Raw genomic sequence first — 12,963 nt, forward strand, 5'->3', positions numbered from 1 at the left:
GCAATGTATTTTCCTCTCAGGACTGCCTTTGCTGCGTCCCAAAGCGTTTGGATTGTTGTATTTTCATTTTCGTTTGTTTCCATATATTTTTTAATTTCTTCTCTAATTGCCTGGTTGACCCACTCATTCGTTAGTAGGGTGTTCTTTAACCTCCATGCCTTTGGAGGTTTTCCAGACTTTTTCCTGTGGTTGATTTCAAGCTTCATAGCATTGTGGTCTGAAAGTATGCATGGTATAATTTCAATTCTTGTAAACTTATGAAGGGCTGTTTTGTGACCCAGTATATGATCTATCTTGGAGAATGTTCCATGTGCACTCGAGAAGAAAGTATATTCTGTTGCTTTGGGATGCAGAGTTCTAAATATCTGTCAAGTCCATCTGATCCAATGTCTCATTCAGGGCCCTTGTTTCTTTATTGACCGTGTGTCTAGATGATCTGTCCATTTCTGTAAGTGGGGTGTTAAAGTCCCCTGCAATTACCACATTCTTATCAATAAGGTTGCTTATGTTTATGAGTAATTGTTTTATATATTTGGGGGCTCCGGTATTCGGCGCATAGACATTTATAATTGTTAGCTCTTCCTGATGGATAGACCCTGTAACTATTATATAATGTCCTTCTTCATCTCTTGTTACAGCCTTTACTTTAAAGTCTAGTTTGTCTGATATAAGTATGGCTACTCCAGCTTTCTTTTGGCTTCCAGTAGCATGATAAATAGTTCTCCATCCCCTCACTCTCAATCTAAAGGTGTCCTCAGGTCTCAAATGAGTCTCTTGTAGACAGCAAATAGATGGGTCTCGTTTTTTTATCCATTCTGATACCCTATGTCTTTTGGTTGGTGCATTTAATCCATTTACATTCAGTGTTATTATAGAAAGATATGGGTTTAGAGTCATTGTGATGTCTGTATGTTTTCTGCTTGTAGTGATGTCTCTGGGACTTTGTCTCGCAGGGTCCCCCTTAAGATCTCTTGTAGGGCTGGTTTAGTGGTGACAAATTCCTTCAGTTTTTGTTTGTTTGGGAAGACCTTTATCTCTCCTTCTATTCTAAATGACAGACTTGCTGGATAAAGGATTCTCGGCTGCATATTTTTTCTGTCTAGCACCCTGAAAATCTCGTGCCAATTCTTTCTGGCCTGCCAAGTTTCAAAAGAGAGATCAGTCACGAGTCTTATAGGTCTCCCTTTATATGTGAGGGCACGTTTACCCCTTGCTGCTTTCAGAATTTTCTCTTTATCCTCGTATTTTGCCAGTTTCACTATGATATGTCGTGCAGAAGATCGATTCAAGTTACGTCTGAAGGGAGTTCTCTGTGCCTCTTGGATTTCAATGCCTTTTTCCTTCCCCGGTTCAGGGAAGTTCTCAGCTATTATTTCTTCAAGTACCCCTTCAGCACCTTTCCCTCTCTCTTCCTCCTCTGGGATACCAATTATGCGTATATTATGTCTTTTTAGTGTATCACTTAGTTCTCTAATTTTCCCCTCATACTCCTGGATTTTTTTATCTCTCTTTTTCTCAGCTTCCTCTTTTTCCATAACTTTATCTTCTAGTTCACCTATTCTCTCCTCTGCCTCTTCAAGCCGAGCTGTGGTGGTTTCCATTTTGTTATGCATTTCGTTTAAAGCGTTTTTCAGCTCCTCGTGACTGTTCCTTAGTCCCTTGATCTCTGTAGCAAGAGATTCTCTGCTGTCCTGTATACTGTTTTCAAGCCCAGCGATTAGTTTTATGACTATTATTCTAAATTCACTTTCTGTTATATTATTTAAATCCTTTTTGATTGGCTCATTAGCTGTTGTTATTTCCTGGAGATTCTTCTGAGGGGAATTCTTCCGCTTGGTCATTTTGGATAGTCCCTGGCATGGTGAGGACCTGCAGGGCACTTCCCCTGTGCTGTGGTGTATAACTGGAGTTGGTGGGCGGGGCCGCAGTCAGACCTGATGTCTGCCCCCAGCCCACCGCTGGGGCCACAGTCAGACTGGTGTGTGCCTTCTCTTCCCCTCTCCTAGGGGCAGGATTCACTGTGGGGTGGTGTGGCCCGTCTGGGCTACTTGCACACTGCCAGGCTTGTGATGCTGGGGATCTGGCGTATTAGCTGGGGTGGGTAGGCAAAGTGCACGGGGGCAGGAGGGGCAGGCTTAGCTAGCTTCTCCTTAGGTGATCCTCTTCAGGAGGGGCCCTGTGGCAGCGGGAGGGAGTCAGATCCGCTGCCGGAGGTTTGGCTCCGCAGAAGCACAGAGTTGGGTGTTTGCGCGGAGCGAGCAAGTTCCCTGGCAGGAACTGGTTCTCTTTGGGATTTTGGCTGGGGGATGGGCAGGGGAGATGGCGCCGGTGAGCGCCTTTGTTCCCCACCAAACTGAGCTCTGTTGTCAGGGGGCTCAGCAGCTCTCCCTCCCTTTGTCCTCCAGCCTTCCCACTTTCCGAGCAGAGCTGTTAACTTATGACCTCCCAGACGCTAAGTCGCGCTTGTTGTGGGAACACCGTCCGTCAGGCCCCTCCGCTTTTGCAAGCCAGACTCGGGGTCTCTGCTTGGCCGGCGAGCCGCCCCTCCGCCCCGGCTCCCTCCCGCCAGTCCGTGGAGCGCGCACCGCCTCGCCGCCCTTCCTACCCTCTTCCGTGGGCCTCTCGTCTGCGTTTGGCTCCGGCGACTCCGTTCTGCTAATCCTCTGGCGGTTTTCTGGGTTATTTAGGCAGGTGTGGGTGGAATCTAAGTGATCAGCAGGACGCGCGGTGAGCCCAGCGTCCTCCTAAGCTGCCATCTTGCTGACCACTTTGTCTATTCATTCATCAGCTGAGGAATATTTAGGCTCTTCTAATTTTTGTCTGGCATTAATAAAGTGGCTGAGAGTATCTGTGTGGAAGTCTTCCTATGGATATATCTTTTCATTTTTCTTAGATACCTAAGAGTAGAATTCCTAGGCCATATGACAAATGAATGTTTAACTTTTTGAAAATTTTTTATTTAAATACCAATTAGTTAACATACAGTGTAATATTAATTTCAGGTGTACAACATAGTGATTCAACACTTCATTCAACACCCAGTGCTCATCACAACAGGTGCACTCCTTAATCCCCATCATCCATTTCATCCCCCTCCCCACCCACCTCTCCTCTGGTATCATCAGGTTAGTAAGATTTTGGTTCTTGGTTTGCCTCTCGCTCTCTCTCTTTTTTCCCCTATGCTCTCTTGTTTTGTTTCTTAAATTCCACATATAAGTGAAATCCTATGGTATTTGTCTCTCTCTGATTTCACTTAGCATAATACTCTCTAGATCCATCTAAATTCTTTTGATGTGATATATATATATATATATATATATATATATACATACATATGTATATATATATATGAGGATATATATATATATCACATCTCCTTTATCTATTCATCAGTCTGTGGACACTTGGACTGTTTCCATAATTTGGCTATTGTAGATAATGCTGCTATAAACATCGGGGTGCATGTATCCATTTGAATTAGTATTTTTGCATTCTTTGGGTAAAAACCTAGTAGTGCAATTGCTGGATCCTAGTGTAGTTCTGCTTCCAACCTTTTAAGAAACTCTCACCCTGTTTTCCAGTGTGACTCCGCCATTTTATATTGCCACTAGAATGTATATGATGTCTCATTTCTCACATTCATTTATTATTGTCTGTCTATTTTATTAAAGCCATTTTAGTGAATGTGAAATGGTATCTAGTGTGGTTTAATTTGCATTTTCTAATGATTAATAATGTTGGGCATCTTTATACTTATTAACCACTTTTGTATCTTCTTTATTCAAATGTATATTCAAATTGCTTGCTTATATTTGTTGGGTAATTTCCTTATTATTGAAGTATAAATATTTTCTGTATATTCAAGATATGAACCTTTATAAGACACATAATTTACAAAATATATTCTTCTGTTTATTTTTCAATTTTCTTGATGATGTCTTTTGAAGCACAGATAGGTTGGATTTTGATGAGGTCAAACTTACTGTTTTTTAAAATTTTATACACCATGGTTTTGGTATCATATCTAAGAAATCTTTACTTAACCCAAGATCTTAAAGATTATCTCCTACATAGATTTCTATATATGCTGTAACAAATCATCACAAACTTAGTGGCTGAAAACAATATATATTCATTATATTGAAGGTTTGCAGTTCAGAGTTCTGAGACGGATCTCACAGAGCTAAAATAGAGGTGTTGGCAGATGTGTATTCCTTTTTGAAATTTATTAGGAGAGAATGAATTACCTGGCCTGTACCATCTTCTAGAGGTCACTGACATTCCTTTACTTGTGGCCCTCTTCCTCAAACCTCAAAGCCAAAACAGCAAGTCAAGTTTTCACCTTGTATCATTTTTATCTGACTCTGACTTCCATTTTCCCCTCTCATCTACTTTTAAAGACCCTTGTAGTTACATTGGCTCTTCTTAGCTGAAAATACTTCTATTTGAAGTTCAGGTAATTAGCAACTTCATTCTATCTGCAAACTTAATTACCCTTTGCCATGTAGCTATGACAGGAATGGGCCTCCCTGAGAGGCCATTAGTCTTCCTCACACATAGACTTTACTTTTGGTGTAATATCTAATAAATTGTTGCCTAATCCACGGTCCATGAGATGTTTTCCTATATTATCTTCCAAAAGTTTCATTATTTTAGCTCTTATATTTACGTTTGTAATAACTTTTGTGTTATTTTTATGCATAGTACCAGAGTCTAAGTTCATATTATTGTGGATGTATAGTTGTTTCATCAAGAAAGGTATACTTTTCCTTAATTGCTTGCTTTTCGTCTTTGTCAGAAATTAATTAAGTACAAATGTAAGACTTTATTTCTAGACTCTCAACTCTTCCATTAATGTGTATGCTTATCCTTATTCCAGTGCTACTTTGTCCTCATAACTGTAGCTTTTTTTTTCAACGTTTATTTATTTTTTTTTCAACGGTTATTTATTTTTTTTTGGGGGGGGGACAGAGAGAGACAGAGCATGAACGGGGGAGGGGCAGAGAGAGAGGGAGACACAGAATCGGAAACAGGCTCCAGGCTCTGAGCCATCAGCCCAGAGCCTGATGCGGGGCTCGAACTCACGGACCGCGAGATCGTGACCTGGCTGAAGTCGGATGCTTAACCGACTGCGCCACCCAGGCGCCCCCTCATAACTGTAGCTTTACGTGAAGTTTGAAAGTGGAAAGTTAAAGTCTTCCCGTTTTGTGCAATTTTTCTCAAAATTGTTTTGGCTATTTTAGATCTTCCCTTTTTACAAGTCCACATACATTTTGAACCACTTTTCAATTTATGCAAAAAAAAAAAAAACTTCTGGAATTTTGAAAAGGTTTGAGTTGAATCTACAGATCAACCAAGAATAGTGTCCATCTTAATAATACTGAATCTTAGAATCTGTGAACGTGGAATTCTCCTCTAATAATTTAAATCTTCTTTATTTTTTTAAAGTTTACTTTACTATTTTGAGAGAGAGTGTGAGACAGAGGGAGTAATAGAGAGAGGGAGTGAGAGGGAATCCCAAGCAGGCTCTGCACTGTCAGCGCAGGGCCTGCAGCAGGGCTCAAACTCAGCAACGGTGAGACCATGACCCGAGCTGAAACCAAGAGTCAGATGCTTATCTGACTGAGCCACCCAGGTGCCCTTAGATCTTCTTTAATTTCCCTTACTGATATTTTCTCATTCCAACTATAAAATTCTTATAGTTCTTTGATTGAACCTTATTTTTTGTCACTATTATGAAGAGTTATAGAATAAATATGCTTCGATTACATATTAATGCTAAAAATTTTTAAATATGCAGTTGTATTTAATTAAATGAGGAAGGCTATCCATAACAAATAACTTGCAATTGTTTTGTAGAGAAATCTTTTTAGTAGATTGAGTGGTTCACTAGTTAGCTATACAGTATAAATATAATTAAAACTTGTAAAGGCCGGCACTTAAGGAATATTTTCTTCAGGGAGAATTGGTAAAACTTGAAAAAAGTGTTTATATTTACGAAAAAGTTTGAGGAGGTGAAGCATACTACATTTCCTTCTTGGAGATTCAGGATGCACGTTAGCATATTAAAGTCTCAGAAACTCACTGTGGTTTTCTTAGCCATATTTTTGTAGAACATTTATTAACGTCTCAAGGAACTCTAATGTCCTCTAGAACATGATTCTGGGAATTCTAGATCAACAGTTTATGGTTTGAACAACTTTTTCATAAGCATGATATGTTACAGTACCTGTGAGAGGAGACATGGCAACTAACAAAAAGCAACTAACCTAAGCCAAAGGCCTGATGAGTATTGGAGCCAGGGCTTATATCCATCTCTTCTGCTTCCAAATACCATGTGCTCTGAGAGAAGGCTGGTTCTCTGACTGAAGTATCAATCGATAGACTTGTAGAAGAGAGGAAAAAACACTAGTTGACATATAGGTAGCCCGGGTAAACAGAATGTTTTTGAAAATGAGCCATCAGGTACTTTTTGTTTATTTATTTTAATTGAATCAGTCCTCAGATCAAATTTACTAAAAGAGAAAATGCTTAAATTTGAAACTAGAGAGTTGGTAACCGTTAAAGTAGGCCTCTTACAAATATTGACACAATTCCAATAAATTTAGTTAGAGCATGGTGGAATCAAGAACAATCAAGCAGAAGGTCACCTGGGTGGCTCAGTCAGTTAAGCGTTGACTCTTGATTTCCACTCAAGTCATGATCTCACAGTGCATGAGATCTAGTCTCACATTAGGCTCTGCGCTGACAATGTGGAGCCTACTTGGGAGTCTTTCTCTCCCTCTCTCTCTGCCTCTCTCCTGTTATGTGTGCATGCATGTGCTCTCTCTCTCTCTCTCTCAAAATAAATAGATAAATATTTAAAAAAAGAATAATCAAGCAGATATTTGCCTTTTAAAAATAGTAACCAAGCCAAGGACCAAAGTCTTGCCAGAAACCAATCCCCATGGCACCTTAATCTTGTGTTTCTAGCCTCCAAAACTGTGAGAAAATAAGTGTCTGTAGTTTAAGCAACCCAATTTATGGCATTGTGCTACAGCAACCTAAGTAAGCTAATACAATGTGCCTACTAAATATCACTATCCAGTGTCATGAGTGTCATAATAGAAGTCCACAGGGGCTCAGGAAAGGGAATGATTGATCAAATGCTTCAGAGAGGAAAAAACATTTGAACGGGTATAGATTTGCTAGGCGGTGACATAACTGGGCATTTGTAAAAAGTTCTTGGTATTTGCTAAATGCTTGCTTCTTGTCACAAAGCTCTTCCTTGCAAGGCTTTTATTCAGCACATTTAATGCTCAAAGAATAGTCTTAATGAATGTTATTAAATGACTTCCATGGTTATTGCTCCACCCCTCCCAACATTCTAGGACTTGTTGAACTTCTCCACTTTTCTAACCTCGTGGTATGATGTCTATATTCCCACTAGAGATCTTACGGTTTCTGTGGAATTGGGTTTTAAGGTGCCTTTAAAAATCTCTAACTGGAGGTCAATGTGGAAAAAGCACAATGTCAGGAAGAAAATAAGTGCATCAAGGCAAATCCTGGTGCCACAAGCACCCCCAGAAGCAATAGTTCAAAAACATTCCCCTTTAATCATTTCCTGCCAGGGAAGATAAGTTACAGCCTGTCTGTGTTCCTATCTTATTTTGTGCTTAGTCTTTCTACTGTGTATACTAATGCATTATAATTATTCATGTTTATCTTATCCACTGGACTGTGGGTTTCATTGTGCAAGTGATATTTCATTCCTTCCCTTTCTACTACTGGTTTCTTTCTTCCTTCCTTCCTTCCTTCCTTCCTTCCTTCCTTCCTTCCTTCCTTCCTTCTTCTTTATTCCTTCCTTCCTTCCCTCATTAGCTCAACTAACATATCTATATTTAAATGCCTACAGTATGCCACTCACTCTTCCAGGCACTGTCAGTACAGCAGCAAATGAAGTGCTTATTCTCAGCAAGGTGGTTGTACATTAGAAGTAAGGGGGGCAGGCAATAAAAAAGAGATAAAGAAAAGGTCAAGATGATTTCACTGATATGTGCCCTACAGAGACTATGGTATAGGAGAGAGAAACTGTGGACAGTGGTGGGGACAGCTAGAGTCTGAAGATAAAAAGGATAAACAAGTACTGCAAAAATGAGTAAGAGGAAGAAGCAGGGAAGAAGCCTCAGGTAAATAGGATAGCAAGTGCAAAGGCACTGGGGTAGTAAAGAGTTGATTTTATTGAGGAACAAAAGGCATGGCAAGTACATAATATGTGAACTAGAGAGAGAAAATAAGGTTGGAACTTATGGGTCCTGTTGAGAACTTTGGATTTACTGCAGTGGAAGGCCATTAAAGGATTTTAATCTAAGGAGAAGTTTTTATGTTCACATTCAATTGCAATGCACAATTTGTACTTTTAAATGTCATTGTGAAAACCAGATCTCAAGTGAGCATTTATGGAAGCAGGAAGACTGTCAGCAAGCTACTCCTGTAATCTGGCATAAGTGAGGAGATCCTCAGCCCAAGTGAGGAGCCTTGCAGATGGAAAAGAAGATAAAACATTGAGATAGGCTTTTGAGGATAAAAATAAGTGATGTGATTATGAATTGGATGTGAGAGTCCAGGAAAAGAAAGAATTGAAGTATGACTTCTAGGTCTATTGTCTTTGAGCAACTAGATGCAAGACAATGCCACTTAACAAGGTAGGAAAGAAGGAAAGAAGTGGGTTTCAAAATGTAAAAAGAGGGTTTTTTTGGACCGTAACTACGAGATATTTTGGCAGAGATATCATGGACACATTGGGATATAGGAAACTAAAGCTCAGGGGGAATTTTTATATTGGACATAGACGAGAGGTGATATTAAAAGGCTGAGAATAGATGCAGTTAAAGGGAAAAAAATAAAGACAAAGAAGGAAAGAGGCCCAAGACTGAAGTGTGGTGTATGCCTAGACAGCAGTGGCCCCTTATCCATGGTCTCATTTCCCATGGTTTCAGGTACCTGCGGTCAACTGTGGTCTGGGAGCAGATGATTCTCCTTCCGCCGAATTGGCAGAAAGTCTATAGTAGCCTAACACTACATCACGACGTCTACATCATTCACCTCACTCCGTCTCATCATGGAGGTCTTTTATCATCTCACATCATCACAAGAAGAAGAGTGACTACAGTGCAATAAGATACTTAGAGAAACCACATTCACACATTCACATAACTTTCATTACAGTATATTGTTATAATTGTTCTCTTTTCAGTTATTGCTGTTAATCTCTTACTGTGCCTGATTTATAAATTAAGCTTTATCAAATGCCTTTATGTATAGGAAAAAAGCATAGTATATATAGGGGTTGATGCCCTCCGTGGTTTCAGGCATCCACTGAGGGTCAGGAACACATGCCCCAAGGTAAAAAGGACGACTCTCTACAGAAGATGGAGACAGGGAAGCGGCAGTCAGAGGTGGAGGAGGAAAGAAAGGAGAATAGGACCCAACAGAGGAAGGAGTGGCCAGCTGTGATGAACGCCGTTGACAGGCTGAGTGAGATAAGCTGGCCACGTGTTCATAATATTCAGAAAATAAATGTCGTTGGTGACCATCCAAGAAGGGTTCCCTGGGAGTGGTGGAGACGGAAACCAGACAGAGAGAGCTAAAGAGAAAGCTCCCAGGCTCCCACTTTCTATTATTAACCTGAAACCTCTGCATTATATCTAAACCTGAGCTACACTTCTCTACATACACGTAGTCTGTGGAGCCACACATTCTGGTCGCTGAGATGGTATTATGTCAAATTCAGAGATCCTCGCAATCTGCAATAAGCAATTTGTAGAATTTGCTGGAAAAAAAAATCAGGCCCAGTGATGCTGGCCTTCAGGATACACTTTGTTGTTGGATAATTGTATGATGCATCATCCCCCAAATAGAAGGATGTAAGCTGGCACTCACTTTGTGACCTCATTGCCATTCATTGCTAACAGATCAGGAGTGCTTAAGAAGATACATTTGCAGAGACAAAAGGCATTTCACACCATGGTTTGTTCCCTATCTGTTTCTTCCACCCAACCTGAAAAGTAATTTTCTATTGCCCAATCTTGGTACTTTCTGGAAGCTAAAGAGAGAGAGAAAATAGATTTTTAAAGCTTTTCCTCAAGTAACCTGTCTCATGGGCTGTTTATACAGTGAGGATAATTCTCTTGGAGTATGAATGAGGAGGAAGGAAATACCTTTAAAATGATTAGCTAAAAGAGTTTCATTTCTTCCTTTCTAAAGTGGACCCTGTTTGTCTTTCCTTTTATCTTCTCTTGTTTATTTTCCTCTATCCTAAGTTTATTCAAAGTCTGTACATAGCTGAGCCGAAGCTTGGTCTGGAATCAGAGTGAAGATTCAACCACAGAACACTTTTTTATAGGGACTTGTGGAAAGTTTTTTTTTTACTGTTTTCCTTTCCATCTTGGGGACGCCTAAAAATAACTTGCAGGTGGGCAACTTAATTCCGAGCCAAATTCTACCTCTGTTCTTTATTACATTATTTGTTGCATTTTTAGAAAGTTTTACAGCTGATATTGAAGTTTTTGATTATTTTTTTTTTCTGGATCTGTAATTTCCCGGAGTTATTTTATAGGCCTATATAAAGTCCATAATCTTGTTTTTATTATAATTTAGTTTTGGTAAATGAACAATGGAGTGGAATTTGGACATGGGGCCAAACGCAATTTTTTTCTCCCACGGTGAAATGATCCCTAGTCGTTACTTGATCCTGGCATTGAACATCAAAGGTTCAGGTCTCTTTTAGGAAATGTGGACAGCAGAAAAACGTCTCTACTGAAAGGATGTGGGGTTGGGGCGGGGTGGGGGGGTTGTGGGCAGGGAGACAGTCAATCCCACTAGACATTGCAATGTTGTCTCTACATAGATTTTTCTTTTTTTTTGACTGGGCCATTCAGAAGCTGTCACACACATCTGTATTTACAAATTCAAAATGCCTGGTACTATCGCTCGGGCAGATTTCTTATCACTAAATTCCAATTATTGACGTGATTTCCTGAGTGACTCTCATGCCTGCAACTATAATGCCTTATAAATTTCTGTTTAAACAAATGCATTTGCTCTATTTTTTTTTTTTTTTTGTCTAACTGAATGTTGCTGGGATACCTCAGAATGAGGCCTTTAATACTAAATAATTAGGACCATAAACTCTTCAATCGACTGTTATCATGCAGTGCATGTAGAAGCATTACTACAAGCTCATTATGATTAATCTGGGAAGCAATGTGGTTATAATTAATTTCTACTCAATCCTGTTTCCTATAACGGGGGGTGCACACATCTGCTTACACTTAGTGAAGACTTACTACCTTAGATCGTTGTCATCTAAATCACAAAAATTACTGATATTGTGCTCAAAATTAAAGAATGCTTGCAGTGCACCTGAAGGGCAGGGAAGACCATTGAATTTGAGTCAGGCCTTGAGTTACAGTTAGGGCATAAGAAATATGTCCCCTTTTTGAGTCATTTCAAGTCTTTTGGCATCAGGGTCTTCTTGAAATTTAGGCATTTGAATTAGGTGATGATCTTATCACTTTCTTTATCCAAAACTCTGTGAGGCAACATAAAATTGTCCTTTCTCCTTTCTTTTCTTTAACAATTGAGTAACTTTACAAGCAAGACATGATGTGAATATAAGATCAAAGAAATCACACAATACAAATTAGAATATGTCTGTTTTAACCTAACCTTTCTCTCTCTCCCCCATCTAAGGCCATGAGGAAATCATATGTTTATTCTAATGTGTATGCTTTGAAATCTTTTTCTGTGGGTTACATGTGAATGTGTATTTGTAAAAATGATAAAACTATATTTAGAATGCCTGCATAACATTTGTCTTATGAATGTATATAACATATTTAGCCATTGTCTTATGGAAGTATAGTCATAGTATTTTTCTTTTAAAGAATGATGATAAAGGTCCTTTCTGAAGACATATGCAATTAATTCTACATGGAAAAAGCTAACAGGTGAAATTGTTGCATCGATGGAATTGCACGTTTAAACAGTTTAACAGATATTGCCAAAGATGCCCCCCAAAAACTGCAGTTTATATCAAACAATTTTTTATATTATATGAGTGTTCAAAATGTTGCCCATCTGAAGGCTAAAAATGTGCTAGCTCATAATTAAAAAAAATTAAGTTTATTTATTTTTGAGAGAGAGACAGAGTGTAAGCCGGGAAGGGGCAGAGAGAGAGAGAGGGAGACAGAATCCAAAGCAGGCTCCAGGCTCTCAGCTGTCAGCACAGAGCCTGATGCAGGGCTCGAACCCACGAATGGTAAGATCATGATCTGAGCCAAAGTCCGATGCTTAACTGACAGAGCCACCCAGGCGCCTCTTTCATAATTTTTGTTTGCTCTTCCATGATCACAAGTGAAAATGAGATTGTTCTTGTCATTACTGGCTTTTTATGTTTCTGTTATATTCTTTGCCCAAATTTCTGTTTTTAAATATTAATCTATATAATGTTTTAATACATTCTACATACCAATCCATTCCTTTTGTATATTAGACAATTATTTTTCTAATTTATCACTTTCTCTTTACCTTGGTTATAGTGATTTTTATATTTTGTTTTTGTTTTGTCAAGTGGAGTTCTTACTTTAAAATAGTTTCCAGAAATGATGTGGGTACTTTTTATATAAGAAATGTGGCCTATTGTGCAGAAATCAATAGTCAATAGATTTATAGAGGACCTACTCTGTGCAAAGTACTGTTATCAAAAATAATAAATGAAAGATAGCAATTCACATGAAAAGAGTAATCTCTTGAGTTTCTTAATATATCACATTTAAATATACATTCTGTGCTTACATATACTTAAATATTTACTAACAAGGCCAAAAATAAGGCTTTGAAATGTTTATATAGTATTTTATTATTGTGAAATAAGGATCAGGAGATACATCCATTAAGGTACAAATTAAAGTAGAAATCACC

Source organism: Felis catus, chromosome B1 (genome assembly GCF_018350175.1).
Source record: "Felis catus isolate Fca126 chromosome B1, F.catus_Fca126_mat1.0, whole genome shotgun sequence".
Lineage (NCBI taxonomy): Eukaryota > Metazoa > Chordata > Mammalia > Carnivora > Felidae > Felis > Felis catus.